Here is a 12,863-nt window from a genome sequence, read left to right as displayed (position 1 = left end):
AAAAAACAAAAAACTTCCAAATAACACACACCAGAATAGGGAAAGCTCCATGTGTTGGGAAAGAGAGCTCTGGGAAAACTACTTCACAGCATTTAAAGACGGCAACCCCATGGAGAGCCAAGGGCCGGGTGGCCACAACCCCTGAAGCCTTTTAGTCTACTGACTGGCTTAATTCACTCTCATTAAGAAACCCATTAACGAGTTCCCAGTCACTGAACTCCATGACATAAAACCATGGGGTGGGGGTCAATTCTAATTTATTTTAGAAACACACAGAAAAATAGGGGTCCTTCAAGATCAGCCTGTCCATGGACAGGAGTCCTGTGTTCCTGTTGTATATATTTTAACTTGTGAGCATGTTTTGTTTTCCTGTGAATGCCTTTCAAATTCGTATTTTTCTCATAATTGCTACAAGAACATCATCTACTCACAAGGCTAAGACCTCCTATCTTTGCTACATCCTCACTCCCCTTCTGCCTCTTACCGATCAAACAAATGTAAAGCTCATTACTCCACAATTGCCTTGACTTTACCACCCCTCTTCTCAGGGCCAAAGGGTGGTTCACATCATTTTACAGTTTGTGTCCCAGATTCTCACCCTGCAAGAATTCTAGGCTACTACAAATATTCTTGTGTTCTAATTTCCTCTGATACCTCCTATTGCCAAGGCCTTTCCCACCCTTTCAAGCTTTCTGTTTGTTTGCCTACTGGACGATTCTTTAACTCTTGCTTCTTCCTCTTCCCAACTATAAGCTTTACTTCAAATGGCCCCACTCCACCCATCATAGGGGCACCTGATAGCTTGCTTTGTATCATTTCTTTCAATGAATTCCTACAGATTTTCCCTCTTGTGTTAATGTTTTTCTAACAAAATGGTTGAGAATGAGCCATATTATTTTTATAGATCTATCTATTTTAGTCTGGCTCTCATATTCGCTAATCTTGTGGTCTTAAGCAAGTTACTCAGTTTCTTCAGCTGAAAAATGGGGAAATAACCTCTTAATACAGCAAGCAGTGAGAATTCTATGGGGAGGAGCTATGCTTTATGGGGAATTTACAATCTGTGTAGGTGCTGGGTGAAGAGCTTTATATGAATTTGCTCTTGGCATCTTCAGAACATCTTATGAGAAAGCTAATATCATTATCCCCACTTTATAGGTGAGCAAGCCAAGGTTAAAGGAGCACAAATACACAAGATCATGTATCTCGGGTAGTGACAAAATGTGGACCATGTACTGGACTATACCCCTCTGCTTCATTATTCTGCCCAGCAACAGACAGATAATGACAATGAGTACCTAGCACAGTAATTTGTGAACAGCAAGATAATTATCAGAGCCTAGAATAGGGCTCACAAATTGTTATGCTTTTGCTAAAGATTATTCCCCCTGCCACCTTTGCCTCTAAGAACAGGTGAGCTTATCTATTCACTTAATATATGCATACTATTTTTCAAAGAATTGATTTTGAAATAATGTTAGATTTACAGAAGAGTTGCAAAATTTGTAGTGTTCCCATACATCATTTACTCCATTTCCTCTAATGTTAACATTTTATATAACCACAGTACATTTATCAAAACTAAGAAATTAACACTGGGGCAATACTATTAACTATACTATTAACAGAGTTATTGGGATTCCACCAGTTTCTGTTTTTCCACTAGTGTCCTTTTTCTGTTCTAGGATCTAATCTAGAATCCAAAGTTATATTTCTGTCCAATCTGTGATATAGTTCCTCTATCTTGTTGTCTTTCATGATCTTATAGCAAAATACTAGAGCTCTCTAATTGACACCTGTTAAGAGTACTGGTCGGTTATTTTATAGAGTGCCTCCCACTTTAATCTTATATTCACTCATGATTAGGTTCGGATTATACATTTTTGGCAAGAATACAACATAAAGATGTGCCCTTCCTGTTATATCATATACCATGTTGCTAAGTCTTATTACTGGTCATGTTAACTTTGACTACCTGGTTAAGTTGGTCTTATGGATTGAATTATGCCCCCACTGAAAGATAAGTGCAAGTTCTAACTCCAGATACCTGTTATTTGAAAATAGGATCTTTGTAGATAAAATCAAGTTAAGAAGAGTCATACTAGTTTAGAGTAGGCCCTAAATCTAATCACTGATGTCCTTATAAGAAGAGGGAAATTTAGAGACACACATGGAGAAGATGGCCATGTGACAAAGGAGAGGTAGAGAATGGAGTGGTGTATGTACAAGCCAAAGAACATGAAGGATTGCCAGCAAAAACCAGGAACTTGGAAGAAGCAAGGATTCCTCTGCAAGCTTCAGAGGATGGCTCTGCTGACATTTTCTTTTTTTCTTTTCCTTTTTTATTTTATTTTATTTTTTTTTAGACAGAGTCTTGTTCTGTTGCCCGGGCTGGTGTGCAGTGGCACGATCTCGGCCCACTGCTACCTCCACCTCTGGGTTCAAGAGATTCTCCTGCCTCAGCCTCCTGAGTAGCTGGAACTATAGGCATGCACCACCATGCCCGGCTACTTTTTGTATTTTTAGTAGAGATAAGATTTTGCCATGTTGGCCAGACTGGTCTTGAACTCCTGACCTCAGGTGATCTGCCTACCTCGGCCTCCTAAAGTGCTGGAATTACGGGTGTGAGCCACCGTGCCCGGCCTCAGCTGACATTTCCATTTCAGACTTTTAGCTTCCAGAATAAGACAATAAACTTTTGTTGTTTTAAGCCCCCTACCTTGTGGTATTTTGTTATAGCAGTCATAAGAAATTAATACAGGTGTGTCTGCCGGATTTCTCCACTGTAAAGTTAGTATTATTCTCTTTGTAACTAATTCATATTCTGGAGGACTTTGTGACTTTGTGAATCCTTCTTAGTCCAATTTCAGTATCTGCAAAGTGGTCTTAATTGAAGTATACAGATGTCACTGTTGCAGGGAATGTCTCCCAGCTGAATAGGGAGATTCAGAAGGTTGATCCAGAAACAGTCAAGAGAATCAGCATCAGGTGGAGCTGGCAAGGAAGGAACAGGTGAGGTGGCTGGAAGGCAGGGCATGGCGCAGTGGACAATACAGAACATAGGACACACATGCAGCACTGAGGAGGCCTTCACAGAGCTGCTTGAGCAAAGGAGTAAGACTGTGGGTACAGGAAGGGGAGCTGCCTTGGAGCTTGCAAGTGACTCGTCATCTTATTTTTTGGAAATAGAAAAAGATAATAATAATGAAATACTTGTTCCTAGTTCTAAAATTTCCACTGAAATATTTTTTCTGTTCTTTTGTTCCCTAGTACAGAGCTAACTGACCGGGTGTCATCTGCTTCCAGAACCTGAAAGACAAATGAGGCCCAAATCCCAGCGGAAACCTGGCTTCATTGATTAGGCCAAATGTGTTTCAGAATGATTGGTTTTTAACCCCCAAGGTGAGAAAAGGTCTTCAAACTCAGAACTATAATTTTCCTCTTGTACACTTATCAGTGATTTCAACAAAATGACTGACTACAGGCTTTGTGGACTTTGACAAACCACCAGAAACTGTTCCCGGAGGCATCCTTGCTGTCTTTATCTTGGCTAATCTCAAACATGGAAGCCACATTCTTTTGTTTGTTTTCTCCAGCTGTGAGTTTGGTTGCCAGTTGCCTCACATTAGGCATCCAAGGGGGATTTGATTTCCTTTTTGATAAAATGGCTTAAATCTTTCCTCCATATAAGGTAAGGTGCTATGAGGAAAAGATCCCAATTTCCTTCTTAAAAAAAAAAAAAAGCTGAGGTTTGTTGGCTTGTTGTTTTGTTTTTGTTAATGAGGGAACAGGGACAGCCTGGATAACTAAAGTCCACAAAACACCCTGAGTTAGTTCAGCCTCAAACCCAAGCTGCAGACAGGCTTTCCGGCTGCTGGATTGAGACTCCAACAATCTCCTGCCCCCTCTCATGGAAGTGCTAAAGAGCAGATGATGAGCGAAGTCACAGGAGAGTCTGGGCAAACCCACGAATTAAACCATCAACTCTCAGGTGCATAAAACTGAACATATTAATGTTAGAGGGATGACATTTATTCTCTGTATATCAAGCTATGCCTGCCTGAGCCAGTCAGTACCAAAGGCAGATTCAGTATCTATGGCTTCTGGGCCAAAGTCTGCCTGTGAGATGGTTGCCTTCAGGGGGAGCCTTGAATAAGGGAGAGGCATAAGGAGGACAGCTGGCAGCTGGCTGAGCTCACACAATACTGGCAGGAGCCTCTGAAACCATGCTCAGAGGCCCTGCCCAAACCAGCTTCCTATAAAATGCAAATTTAAAAAACAGGAGTAGAAAGAAATCACCCTTTATGACAATTTCTGTGGTCCTCCTAGCTTCATTTCCTCCTGGCCTCCCCTGCTTCCTTCAAGTCCAACACACATGCTAGCAAAATACTATAGCTCTCTAATGTTTGTATAAACTGAATGGCAAAATGAAGGAAAGGTGGGGGTACGGGGCAAGAGAGATGGGTTTCTTCCAGTATACCAGGAGTACCAATTAATTTTACTACAGACTTGGAGAGGGTGAGTGTTCATGGCATACCTTTTTGTTTCTGAGAGAAGACTCAAGCAAGTTATTACCTTTATTCTTCTTGGTACCACTGAGTTTTTGCCCCCACATTGAGAAAAGTAACCAGTCCTACTTGCCTACCATGGGGAAATTCATTTCTGCCAAGTGAAGGTTTATGGGCTGAAAAAAAGAACCTTGGGAAATAATTCAGTAAAATATGGAACTCTGAGAGGTGAAGCAGGCAGCAGCCTAGGTTATAAACATAAGCTCTAAGCCGAGCCAGTAAAATAAAACAAAACCATTGTTTCAGACACTGTATTTTTGGCTAAGGTTTCACTCTGCAATAACTTTCAAAGTCATTCGTTTTAGTCAACATTATAAGGGTAAGTCAACATTTGTCCTGGCAGCAAGCCCAAATTTGTTATTTTATTAGTCTGCTACTGGTTAAATTGGCCCAAGATTAAACACATCTAATAAATAGCCCCAAAATACTGAAGTTTAGCAGAAAACCACATTCAAGTTCTCTTTACACAGGATGTTACTATTACTTAACCTTGGGCAGAGGGAGAAATGCACACCCACACCCCGGTTAAGTTCCTTTTAGCAAACACCAGCCCCCATTGCCTGAAACTCATCTCGGTCATGCCCAGACATGATGCTATAGACCTTCAGAGAAAGAGGAAGCCAAATATTTAGCTCTCTCTGCGGTCCCTGGCTCCACATCTGCCTTCTGAGGCAGAAAGGGCCAGATGCTCAGAGCTGGAGCACTTTAAAGAGTTCAGTCTCCTTAAAAATTAGGAGGCTCGCCAGCAGCATCACGTCTCTGCGGCCCTTACGGGAAGGCCAGCTACGGGCCCAGAGATGTTTTCTCACATCAGGTTATGCATTTTTGGCAAGAATGCCACAGAAATAACGTGCCTACAATGCAACATCCATCCCCCAGTCTGGAAAATGGGGCTGGACATCCCTGGCTGGATGATGCCAACAAGGCACCCAGAGGTAGAAAAGGTCTCCTGGTCACAGCCAGGGGGTCCAGAGGAAGGTCTCTGTGGCTTTGGCGTTTGGAGCCAGTCACTTCCTGCTGACTTCTTGGAAACCTCTGGGTGGAATATATGTTCTGCATTTGTTTATCTCTGTAAAAGGGATTCCCTGGCTTCCTCTTGGGTGGGGTTGGAGGGGAAGAGGGAAAAAGATGCCACTGGGAAGTTCCATTCCTGCTTCTTTAAGGACATTTTCTGGGCCCTCTCAGAGTTTAGGAATAAGCTGAATGCCTCTGCAGTAAGTGACAAAGTTCGTATCACTCTGGCCCAAAGTATGCATCAATTCTTTGCAAAGGATCTAAGGATAAAATATGAGCCAACCTGTCTGGTCAGAGTGCAATATCCTGTGACCTTGGGCCCAAAATGTAACCTCTATAAGCTTGGTTTCCTCTGCTGAAAAGTGAAGATTATTCTCCTATACTGCCTCATATAGTTGTTGGGAGGATCAGATGGGACTGTGTGTATAATATGCTTGGTAGATACTCACCTGTTAGAAAGTCCTCAGTAATCCAAAATAACAGATTATTGCCCTTATTTCTGACGTCCTGGGAGAGGCGTGGTCTGTCTGCCAGCCTGTACCCCTGCCCTTTTCTATTCCCTGCAACACTGGATTTTGCCTTGATCCTTCCAGGGACAAAGCTAGATTTCCATGCCACCTGCCAGAATCATACCAGTAACTGCTCTAGCCACTGAAGCTGCTAAGAGACCATGTATTTTGATTCCACATTCCTGCCTTCCCTTTCTTCCTGTGGTTTTATCATATGTTTAGTCAAGCTCTGGCTGGATAGAGCAAATGCGGGGGTGGTTTGGCAGGATTCAAGGCTATATTGGAAGAGAGGAAAGCAGTAAAATCTCAAGATAAGAACCCAAGTCCTTATCTTGGGTCCTTATAGATGGGTTTGCATTCTCCCACCCACCCACTGCCTCTGATACTGCTGAATTATGGGCTAGAAGAGCTAGTCTCCAGTCTTGCCAGATCCCAGTACTGTCTGGGATTAGGCAATGAGAGAAACTCTGGGCATTCAACTCATGTCGGATGTGCAAGGTGAAAATTCACAAAAAAATCCGTTACCAAGAAACGACCACACAGAACTACAGAGAAGTCCCCTCTTTCTCTCTCATCCATCTGTCATTCTTTGAAGCTCAACATCATCTTAACTTCTCAGAAAAGGAAATAAAAGTACAGAGATGAAAAAGGATGCACAGATCTTAATCTCAATGTCCCTAAGGAAGGACAGACTGTTCTAGTCGAATCTGGGATGATCGAACACATCTCAGACAAGCAAAGCTGACAGTCAGGTCTGTCATCTGACTGAAAACTAGACAGAGGCTAGGGATCCCAATTGGTTACTAGGTAAAACCTACAGGGACATCTGACCAAGAGCACTGGGTCTGCAGAAGAAAATGGATCTCCTTCTCTTGAGGTCTAGTTGGTTTCTATTTTTGACAAGAACAACAATTTCGAGCAGACAGGCCTTGCAGAGATGTGACCTCCAGAGAGAAACACAAAATACATTTGAGGTGCTCCCTGGTAACTCCTGGCTGTCCCTTCTAGCACAAATTATCCCTTCAAATGTTTGGTCCATGTGTGTCCTCAGGAGCACATGCCCACACTTAGAACCAGGGAATGCAGCACATGGGTGTTTTAGAACACTCTGCTCCCAGCCGAGAACAGAATACACTGAAATCTGATGATTCAAAATGGAAAAAGCTACTAGTCAAACAATCACATGGGATTGATTAAACTGGAAATAAATTTTTAAAAATTTTAAGCTTTTCTGCTTTTGGCTTTCAGCTGACATCTTACCACCCACTGAGCAATAGTATGCAGAAAAATAAGATACAAAGCATGCTGTTCAGGAAGCTGTGAGGTAAGTAATCTATAATGGATTCATTTGGCATTTCTGTTGCCCCCACACACCCCAAATGAGCAAATGAATAGCTTCAAAATGTTATTCTTTGGAAGGGGTGTATGTGCATGTGCATGAGTGCAGAACACAAAACTGATTTCATTTGTTGAGACATTTTCCATTCTGCAGTGCATTTTAATGACAAGAATTAAAAAATACCCAGTAACAAATGGATTTTTCCAAAAGTTTATAAGGAACACTGGCTCTCAGTGCTGTACATTTGCAATCTTGAAACATAGTGATTACGTGTTATTTTGAACTCCCAGCAATTAATATGCAACCGGATGTATCATTATCTACAGTTTATTAAAATGCAGAAGCCTGTGAATATAAAAAAAGGATGTAGCATACAACAAAGGAGGTAAGGAGCTCAGAGACTCAGCTCTGTCCCCAGCATCACTCTCAGCTAGTTACAATTCTAAAGAGATAATGAAGAAAATAGGTAGACAGTGGCAACTGACTTAAAATGAAAGAAGTAAATACAAACCTGTGATTTGGTTCTTGGGTTTAAAAAAATAAAAAAAAGTTGGCTAGCCATTGTAGAGTCAGTGGTAAGGGATGTCAATAAAAGTTTCCATAAAAGACATTTTGGTGGCAAAATAAAAATGGTATTTATTCCTGAGGTAAAGGACACGTGCAGCAGAGAGCAGCAAAGTTCAGTTTTCCAATATGGGTCATCTACGGAAGGGAGGGTTCCTTTGAAGACTGCTGGGAGTCTAACCTGACAAAATAATTTCCTTGGTAAAGGTTTACCAAGCACTGCCAGGTTGGGAAGGGCCTGGAGTGGAAGGCGCTTTTACATGCCAAGCCCTCCTTCCCTCTGTCCCAACATTTAAGAGTCAAGCGAAGGGTGCCCCTGAGTTTGGAAAGCAGGATTGTGCAGAGGGCCACTTGACCTTGCAAAGCTTCAATCAATTGTGATTAAATAAATTACGACCTGCCAAGGCACTTGCCTACTCATAGACTCTAGCAATTTTCTAGAAACAGATCAGTCATCCTACACCTGATGCAGGTGTGACTCGTGACTTGGAAGCACTATGTAAACAGTGAGGGAAGCCTAGGAGAGGGAAGGAGGAGGCACCAGGAGCCACGAAGTCACACACTCTCATCTATGCTATATGGCAACCCCGTTATCCTATTTCACAGAAGAGGAAGCAGGTGTTCAGAGAAGTGAAACAGCTGCCTCCAAGTCATTCCCAGTAATTAACTGGCAGTGGTGAAATCTGAATTCAAATCTACCTGCCTTGAATACTTTCCCCACCACCTCCACACTGGCTTCCCAGGATATACAGCTTCCTCTGATAATAACAACATATCAGCAATATACAGGAGGACTTTGTGCTAGGCTGTGCCAAAGTGCTTTCTGTGCATCATTTCCTTGACTTCTCTTAAGTTAGTGCTATTAATATACCCATTTCACAGTGTAGGCAACTGAGACTCAGAGGGGTTAAGGGCTTTGCTTGAAGTCTCACGGCCTGAATTGAGCCCAAGGCTACTCACTCACAAGGCCTGGGTTCTTAATTAACCACAGCACTGTTAGTTTCCTAAACCAGGCGGGAACCCTGAAGCAAACAGGCTGTAGAAACAGCAGGGAAGTCAGCACTGACGCAGGCAGTGGAAGAGGAGAAAATGTTCTTTCAGAATTCAAGCCCTGTCATCACTCTGGGATAAGCAGCTCCTACTGACTCTTCCCTCAGAATCTTAGCCCCAATTCAAAGGTGTCCTGCTCATGTGCCCCCAGAAGATGCTGCCCTCTGCTAAGGGCACACTTGAGGACTGGTGGGTGGCAGGCATCCAGCATCGGGGACCTCATAGGATCACCATTTCTCAATATTCCCCCTCCATAGTCTGCCAAACTCCCCAATGAAATTGCCTGCTTCTCCCCCTCCCCCTGGTTGACAGTCGCTACCTGTATGGTCTCGTTGTTAATGACTTGATCAAACTGAAGTAGAAGTTCCTTGAGGACAGAAAGCACACCTTTTTTTTAAAAAAAAAAAAAAAAAACCAGGGGGGAAATGATATACAGAGCCAGGTCTCAATTAACATTTATGGACAATTAAAGAGCATTAGGGGGTCATTTTTTAGTTGTATAGCTCTTTAGCAGCTAGTATCCATCACACCATGGAGTTTCCTTACATTTTCAACAAAGGATCCATTTATAATTAAAGCACCCTACAAATGAGTAGGGCATGCAGAGCTCAAAGCAACCTAATCCACCCTCATCTGCTTGCCTCAGGTCTGTGTCTGTGGTTGGAGTTTGGCTAGGATTCCCAGATGATGCATATCAGGTGGGAGCTGGCCTCGAGACAACCTGCTCCCTACTCCCCTGGACAGGGCGCCTCTCTCACACACTACTCCATTTCAAAGTCATTCTGGGAACAACCAGAAAGCCACACTAGATTTTTTTGTTGTTCTACCTGGCAGGAATGAATGTGAAGCTTGCCAGTATGCCTGGAACATATTTTGTTAAAAAATAATGCCCAATGCTAACTCTGATCCCTTTATTTCTTACAAAGGAAGGAACTACCTCCGAGCAGACATCTTGATAGGTATAACCACCAACAGCTTCTACTCAACTGATCTACGTTCCTTACAGATGCTGCTGCTGATAGTGACCTATTAAGCACTTGCTCGGTGGAAGCCCTTTGAATGCCCATTTGATCTTCCCAATTCCCTTGCAAATTCCCATTTTTCAGATGAGGAAACTAAGGCTTAGAGAATGAGACACAAGTCCAAGATCTCTCAGCTCAAAGGTGGCCAAGTGGGGATTTGAACTCAGTTCAGTCTGACTTCCAAATCCAAGTTCCTGTTACATTCTAGGGCTAACCCCAATTAAAGTGTAATCTCGCCCAATCCTTACCACCAGAGTGAAGGGGAAAAGGAACAGGATGGGTCGAATAATTTTAGGTGGAACTTTGGAATGTTCTTTGAAGCTTTGAAAAGAAACAAGATTTATGTTCTGAGGACAGAAATCTAGCTTTATTTTTTAAGCTGGCTAACATGTAGCACAGATTCATTTCCTATAACACATTAAAGCCAATTTTTATCTACTTAGTCTTAACATCTAAAATTTGGGTCCTATGCTCAATGTCCAAATTTCAAGTTTAGTTTGCAAGTGACTGTGTCAAACTTGGGAACTTATTGTAGAGTTCTGATCCTAGAAAACCCCTCAGAAACATGCCTTGTTCACTGTTTCCAAACTCTCTGTATTGCCATTACATTTTGCCATATGTACATATCACCTAAGCTATTAGGTACTTAATATTTTCTTAATTAGTTGTTTTTTACTTACATAAACTTATTCTAAAAATAAACTCTATCACTGCTTTAAATGGAAAATCACTATCACTTCCCATAAACAGACACTAACTTTAAAAAATGAACGCTGAGGCCTACACTTATTTACACAGGGAAATTAGCAAGTGATGGGGAGGTGTTAAAGACACCCCAATCCCAAATGGAAATTTGACATAATCAGAAGGATCAAAGAGAATTTAAAAGGGAAAGTGATTATTTTGTGATTTGTTTTTTTAAGACTTGAGCTGTCCCAAGTGGTACGAAACCCACCTTCTGGGAAATAACGATCTAATCCAGTCCTCTCATTCCAGAAACAGACTCTGAAATACCAAGAAGCTGAGACTACCTTTGCCCTGTCCCCAGCTAGTTGGGAAGCTCTTGTAAGAACCAGCTTAGAAATAAATGCTCCATTTAAGAGACTTCCAAAGCAAGCTCCTGTTCTTTGATGTTGGTGCCAGAATCAAGCTTACTCTTCCAGGCCCTTAGAACCTGGGCATAAAGCATTTAGAGACTAATAAGAGAATGCAAGGTGTCTTTTCTGATGCTCTCTCCTTCAAAGCTCTCAGATAAGTCATCATCAAACATCTGAGGCGGAAGGAGGTGGAGGTGACAATTCATCATGCATCTGTGGCCTACACACAAGAAACCATCAGTTTTCCCTCTTCTAACAGTTTATTTCCTTCTTTACAGTGGTTTCTGACTCCTTCCGCAAGATCACACCCAGGCGTCCCCAACACAATCACCAGCATGCCTGATTAGGGATGAGAAAATGAACCAAGGCTGCCAAAACCTAACATGATACTGATGAGCCACTTCCACCGCTCCCCAACCCGTGTGAAGTCAAAAATTATAAACAGTCTTCCTCAGTGACCTTTAGCTATCTTCCCTGTATTTGCCTGGGGTCATTCTTGGCATGGCTGTGTCACTTGGGATTATGAAATGTTAGTATGCCAACATAAGACAGCACACTTGAAATGGGAGCTTGCCCTGGCCTTAGGTTCAGAAAGCACCCACATGGAAGACTTGCCATTTTGCCCCATTGGCCATCAGGCCTAACTCTCTTTCCACCACTAGCTTGGTCCCTTTTTCCTTCTGTAGCTTCTTCCTCCAGGAAGACTCCACATTTCCAAATCTGACAGTCTGTGGCAAGTCCTAAACATTTACCATTCTTTTTCCCTGTTTACATTTATTTTTTTCAGAGTCCCGACACAGGCTTTCAGCTTTATTTAATTTAATCAGGTTGCCAACTTCTAATGGTATCTATAGAAAGAGTGCCCTCAGGAAATGCTATATTTCTTACTACTTATCACCTCTGCTGCAAACATTAGGTCTGCAGCGTTCAGAAAGACATCAGCCAAGAGTCGTGGCTCATGACTGTAATCCCAGCATGTTGGGAGGCTGAGGCAGGATTACTTGAGCCCAGGAGTTCGAGACCAGTCTAGGCAACATAATGAGACCCTGACTCTACAAAAATTTAAAAATTAAAGGAAAATTAGCCAGGTATGGTGGCACATACCTGTAGACCTAGCTACTCTGGAGGCTGAGGTGGGTGGGTGGATTGCTTGAGTCTGAGAGGTTAAGGCTACAGTGAGCCATGATTGTGCCACTGCATTCCAACCTAGACAACAGAACAAGATCCTATTTCTAAAACAAAACACCTTTATGTGTAGAAGTTTATATCTATCCATTCCTTGTGGGCTTTTCGTTTTAACAGTGATCTCACGTTGAATTTAAAGTAGGGCCTTGCAGTTGGAGATTACTCTGCACGGTGTTCTGGATAACTTTAATGGGGTTCACTTAGAACATTCCCCAGAGAGACAGTGCTGTTTATGACCTACACAGGACCATGACTGGCTTAAGCCAACATCGTGGCATACCAAGAGGTCAAGGCTGGGCAAGGAGGAACCAATATTTGGGCCCTGCCTCCTATCTCTCTGAATCTCTTGTTCCTCAGTTGACAAAAGGGACAGCTCCAGAAAAAAAGAAAAATGAAGAAAAAATGAAAAAACTGAAAAAAGACTGAGATATTTATCTTAAGAAATGAAAGAATAAATCACATACAAAAATACTGTAAGATTTTACTGTCACTATCGAAGAACTATTTTAACTAAA

At 42.2% G+C, this 12,863-nt stretch overlaps 1 protein-coding gene across 7 annotated transcripts in view; it reads right to left on the bottom strand.

Moving 5' to 3' along the window:
• The window catches only part of ARHGEF3 (Rho guanine nucleotide exchange factor 3), a 285,595-nt gene that overhangs the window by 56,043 nt on the left and 216,689 nt on the right, over window positions 1-12,863 (bottom strand). Inside the window, exon 1 of one of the 7 annotated variants that reach the window (XM_017527482.1) lies at window positions 2,594-2,598. The exons of the other annotated variants lie outside the window; for them this stretch is intronic. The gene's annotated coding sequence lies outside the window, so the exon portion shown is untranslated. Of the gene's footprint in view, window positions 1-2,593; window positions 2,599-12,863 lie in introns of those variants that run through there. 7 annotated transcript variants of the gene reach the window in all.

Source organism: Cebus imitator, unplaced genomic scaffold, assembly GCF_001604975.1.
Source record: "Cebus imitator isolate Cc_AM_T3 unplaced genomic scaffold, Cebus_imitator-1.0 Scaffold48, whole genome shotgun sequence".
In the NCBI taxonomy this organism is placed as follows: Eukaryota; Metazoa; Chordata; class Mammalia; order Primates; family Cebidae; genus Cebus; species Cebus imitator.
The sequence above is the reverse complement of the archived record's forward strand: the minus strand, read 5'-3'. Positions and strand labels throughout refer to the sequence as shown.